This window comes from Populus alba, chromosome 18 (assembly GCF_005239225.2).
Source record: "Populus alba chromosome 18, ASM523922v2, whole genome shotgun sequence".
NCBI lineage: Eukaryota > Viridiplantae > Streptophyta > Magnoliopsida > Malpighiales > Salicaceae > Populus > Populus alba.
In genome coordinates this window covers 4,886,677-4,892,613 of record NC_133301.1, presented here as the reverse complement: position 1 = coordinate 4,892,613, position 5,937 = coordinate 4,886,677, and the positions used below count along the sequence as shown (strand labels likewise).

Here is a 5,937-nt window from a genome sequence, read left to right as displayed (position 1 = left end):
AAATTCTTATACATGAATTAATAATTAATTTTTTAAAAAAAAAATCTATATATTTGCTTAGTAGCGCAGAAAAAAATTACTGGCCTGCCCTTAATCATGTCACCGCTACATTGAGGCCAATCAGATACCAAGGTTTGTCAATTCCGTTTGGGTAGGTGTTTCGTTTTTTCAATTGGAATGGAATATTTCAGTTTCGGAGTGTTTTCGGCGTGCCGTTTCGGGGTTGTACTGTTCATATATATATATATTCAACAAAAATAATTTCAAATTCAAGATAAATTAATTATAAATTATGCAATACAAATACCAATGCCAAACAAATATAATTTTAAAATTTAAATTATTTCTAAATAGTTAAGATTAAATAGATCTTTAACTTAAAATAATTCAACTTAAACAAAATATCAAAATATTATGAAAGTAAAATATTTTAAATATAAAATTAGGTCAACGTTATCAAGTGGCTAATGAAATCTTAAGCAACATTTTTTTTGCTCAAATTCCTACAAAGTATAAACATGAAAAAAACAACAACATGAATATAAACCATATATATTAGTGAAAATCTAATTAAAAAATTAATATCATTGTAAATGAAAATAAATAATAATTTTCAATATTATTATTAATATCATTGCTATTGAAAATAGTAGTAAAAAAAAAGCTTTTTATAATCGGGTGGTTTAATTAATGGAAATTGAGCAAGATTCAATGGTTTTTCAAGAGCGGAACGGAACATGTGAATGAAACCGGAACGTTTAGACGGAATTTAGCCGAAAATCCGGAACAGACCGAGATTTAAAATGAAATGAAATTTTTCTATTTTGTTCTTTTTGAATTGATATTGAATTTTTGACCATTCCAAACGGAACGGAAATTAATAACCTTGTCAGATACCTCAGACGGATGAGATCCTAAATAATATCCTCGTTAGGCGACCAACAGATTATTAATAATATGCAGAAACATAAATGGGAGCGAAGTCTTTATCAAATCTAGGCCCATAATTTGCTGGCGTCCAAAACGACATCACTAACCAACGTTTAATTAGATTACAAAAAACCCTAGCCTTTTTTATACACACACATGCGCATCCATTACCACTACCACTCGTACATTAGGGTTTTATGCGCTTCGCCGAACCTTAAGCAGAAAAGCGCCGTTCCTTCTTAAATCTCCAATTTCTCTCCCAATCATGGCTGCCCAAATCAGTAAGAAGCGCAAAGTAATCTCAAATTCCCCTCTCCTTTTTTTATTCAGTTTCAATTAATTAAATCTAGCTATATTGTTATTATTATTTCTCATCTAATCCTGTTATCTATCTCCTTCTTCTTTTTAGTTTGTTGCAGATGGCGTTTTCTATGCAGAACTGAATGAGGTATTGACTAGAGAATTGGCTGAGGATGGGTACTCTGGTGTTGAAGTTAGGGTTACACCGATGCGCACTGAGATCATCATCAGGGCTACTCGTACCCAAAATGTTCTTGGTAAAAGCTCTCTTCTTTTATTTTAGTTTTTTTTTCTAAATTATTTAGTAATATTGATATGAATGTTATGCTGTTGCTTTAGCTATTTACTCGCTGAAAATAGTATTTACCTAGCTTGAAATGCAAGACAAGGGCAGGGAGATATTTTTGATGAATCAATATACTTTTAGTCAAAGTCATAGTGATAATTTAATTTGTAATTCTATCAATTTGCATATTAGCTCGTAATTAATAAATAATTATCTTATATGATGAAATGGAGTAAATTTTCTTTCAACTCTCTTGTATGTATTTGTCTTCAGGTGAGAAGGGGAGGAGGATCAGGGAACTGACTCTGTGTTCAGAAAACGTTTTAAGTTTCCTGAGAATGGTGTGGAGCTTTATGCTGAGAAAGTTAATAACAGGGGTCTCTGTGCAATTGCTCAGGCGAGTCTCTTCGTTACAAGCTTCTTGGAGGCCTTGCTGTTCGCAGGTATATTGCATTGTTACAATATATATTGGATTGAATTTGTTATTGGTGACTGTTTTTTTCAGTTTCTTTGCATTGTTAACTTACCCAGCATGCTTGATAATTGAGGTTTTGGTGTTTTCAAGTTCTGTAATGTTATGAATTCTGATATTTCTAATTGTATAGTTTGGCATTATTTCTAGCTATTTGATGTGTTGAAGTCCATTACTTATAGGCGGGTTGGTTATTTACAAAATGTCCACCTCGTGTCGGATGGTGACGATATTTTGTGATACCATCCAATGCTCTTATCTGAGGGATGATTGTCCATTCCTTGCACAAGTTTTGATGGTAGATGATACATTTCATGAATAAGCATTTATTAGGTCTCAGTTACTTCACTGCTTAAGAAACATTATCTTGCATGTTGAGCATCATTTATATTGCATGTATTACGATTTAATGGTTTTGAATTTTGAATTTTCTGGTTCCTACAGTGTAGTCTTATTTATTAACAAATTTTGTATTGATGAATTTGTCTTTATAACGAGTTGGTTATGTACAAATGTCTATCTCGTGTCAGAGGACTGCAATATTTGGTGTTGCCATCTAGTATCCAAGGAATATTTAATGTCATTCCATGCAAAAGACTTTGGATGTTTAGATGTCACTTTCTGAATAAGTGTTTATTTAAGAGTCATACAGCAAAGACATTATCTAAGTGTGTTACTTTTTTTGCTACAGTTGTAATCATTTTATGTTGCATATACATTTAAGGTTTCTAACTTTGTCATGCAAATTGTTTGTGAGGAGTTTTCTGGCTTCTTGCTCTGATATCTGAGGCTTGGAGCTTTGTAGTCTTTCTAAAGACCTGATATCTTATTCTTATTTCACCCCTCAGTTCTTCATAAATTTACCTTTTTATTTCTCTGTTGTTGGCATATAGCATTGTTTCTCCTTTTTCTCTCTATCTTGCTGATTTAGCCTGTTGGTTTTTTGTATCGCTCATGTCAATATTTTCTTGGAGTGTGTCAGGCTTCTTTTACTTTTGCTGTGTACTTGGAGTTTGGAATTGTTCTCCACATCCTGTTACTTTTTATCAACTTCTTGATCATCTTCTGCTGTGACTAATATTGGTGTGTTTAAGAGAAACTGTTTATCTCTGCAGTTGAAACTTCTTTTTTTTTTATGAAAACTGCAAGTTGATTCTTTGAAGACAACTTTGTTAGTCTTTCCAATGTACTTTGTGTGAATTTAGGACTGCTTATGTTTTGAAGGTTTTATTTGGTTATCTGTATGAGTGGATGGCATGAAAATGTTCATCCAATACCCCATGTCTCGAGCTCATTGGTATTCATTTTATCCTTAATAAGTTGTACATATTTTGTCCCCTTTTGAAATTTATGGCTGAATTTTATACATGTTTAATAGGCTTGCTATGGGGTCCTGAGATCTTGTAATGGAGAGTGGAGCAAAAGGATGTGAGGTACGCATACCAAAATTTTCTTGTTTTTTCTATCGTTTTCTATGCTACATCTTGGAAGTTTGACTCTTTGTGTAATCTCTCAGGTTATTGTGAGTGGAAAGCTCCGAGCACAAACGTGCCAAATCCATGAAATTTTAAGGATGGGTACATGAATATCCTCCGGCAACCTGTTAAAGAGTATATTGAATCAGCTGTTTAAGGCATGTTCTTCTTGAAGACAGGTCAGTTGCTTCTCTTGTGTTTCTTTTTGTGGATTAAATTTGCTCTTTGTTTGTTACCTTTTTTTATTTGCTATTTTCTTAAATCTTATATGGGTTTCTGTTTCCTCAATAACTATCTATGAGGTAACAGGGTGTGCTTGGTATCAAGGTCAAGATCATGCTTGACTGGGATCCTAAGGGCAAGGTGGGCCCATGACACCATTGCCTATTGGTTACATCCATCCTCCCAAGGAAGATGAGAGTAGTGTTGCTCCACCCAGTAATGACAGCCAATATTGAGATTCCAGTAGCATAAATTATTTGGGGTTGCTTCCTCTTCTCTATATATATGATTAGTAGCATTTTTTAGCCTGTTGTACGAACCAATATTTGGTTTTGGCTTCGTTATTTTTAGCTTTCAAAGTTGTCCCTTTATGGCTATAAAGTTTGTCGCCAGATGATTTAAGAAGTGCATTTTTTTCCGCTGTTTTATTTACGTCCAATTTTAAATTTGTAATGTTGGGGTTATAATTGTACAAAATATTATAGAAAAAAGCTATTAATGAATCAGTATATCTGGGTAAAAAAGTGAATAATGTAAAAAACTTAATTGTACAATTAAAACTGTTATTTTGACCAAAAACAAATTTTCCAATGAACGATCAATTTGTAAATAAATATAATTTATAGATTAAATAGTTTGTTTTAAAATTTGAAGGGTTAAATGGAAGTTTAGCATCCAAGTAAACAAAATAATGTAATCTCCTGTTTACTCTTTTTGAAAAATATTTTTAAAAAATATAAATATATCTTAAAAAATAAATTTTTTAATGGAATTTAGTCAGTAACATTTTTTTTTTTTTTTAAAAAAAAAAGGATAATGAAAGATCAAATAACACTTAAAAATCAAATAAAATAGAAAAATTCCTTTTTATGTAGTCCAAGAATTATAATCTTTTCAATTTTGTTTGAATATTCAGTTTATAGAAAAAATAATTATTTTTTTTTATTTTTAGAGAATTATCAATTATAAATATCATTGAAGTTGTGAGAAATTAAAAATTTTATTTAAAGTAGTCTCATTGTAATAAGTAATATGTAATCTATTAGATTTCTTGAAAAACATTTTATTGTAATAGGTGACCTCATTGGTTGTAAAGAAATTTAAAGATTTCTTGAAAATGATCTTATTATAATGAATGATCTTCTAGTGGTGAGAAATTTAAAGATTTCTAAAAAAGTGATTTTATTGCAATGAGTAACCTACTTGATAATGAGAAAATTTAGAGATTTTTTAAAAAATAGTCTTGTTGTAATAAATGATCTACTCCGAAAGTGAGAAAGTAAGAAATTTTCTCGAAAATGCTTTCATTATAATAGATGACCTACTCGATGATGAGAAAGTTAGATATTTCTTGAAAATGATCTTATTGTAATTTGATAACCTATTCCTAAATGAGAAAAAAGACATAAATTTCTAAAAAAATAACTTTAATGTAATGGATGACTTACCTTGGCGGTGAAAAGCAATGGATGACCTACCTAGTTGTGAGAAATTCAGAAATTTTCTTGAAATAGTCTTATTGTAAGGTGAGAAACCTAGTTGTGAGAAATTCAGAATTTCTTAAAAATATCTCATCGTAATAGATAACCTACTCAATGGTGAGAAATTTAGAGATTTCTTGAAAATAATTTTTCAAAAGTGTTTTGAAATATAGTTATTCAAAAAAATAAAGTGTCTTATCTTCTAGGCTAAAAAGGATTAACTATTGATCACAGGTTACCCATACCTTTGAAGTTGGACTTTTGGATATCACACCAAATGAGCAGTATCCTTGCCAAATCTTTGACAACTTAAAATTTGTTAGAGCTTTTTTGGATTTCATTGAGGATTTTTTTTTTCCCTTCGCAATTCCTGTGCAAAACTTTGTATAATGCTTTGAATTTTATGCTTGTATCTTTACCTGATTTGAAAAATAAACCCTTCTTTTTTTCTTCGCAACCTCACTCTTGTTTTAAGGTTTTGTAATTTCTAAGATGAGTTTTATTTTGTTGCTTGACACTTCAACCCACTTCTTGCTTGTGTGATTAATGTGTGACTATTTTTTTATTTTTTTTATCATGCAGCCTAAGTTTCTTCCTTCTTGGGTTTGCTACATGAAGCTTTGCTTGGTGGTCATTCATTGAGAAGTGACAAATTCTCTTAACCATGATATTTACTCCCAAGGCAAATGGTGCCCTTAATTGTGATATTTTTGCACCTTTGTCCACTTATTATTTATTTTGATAGAAAAGCAGTATTCCATTACTCTCACT

At 31.0% G+C, this 5,937-nt stretch overlaps 1 pseudogene; it reads left to right on the top strand.

Moving 5' to 3' along the window:
* The first annotated feature begins 1,066 nt into the window (after positions 1-1,066).
* LOC118045995 (small ribosomal subunit protein uS3x-like) lies at positions 1,067-3,937 on the top strand (annotated as a pseudogene).
* The last annotated feature ends 2,000 nt before the right edge of the window (positions 3,938-5,937 follow it).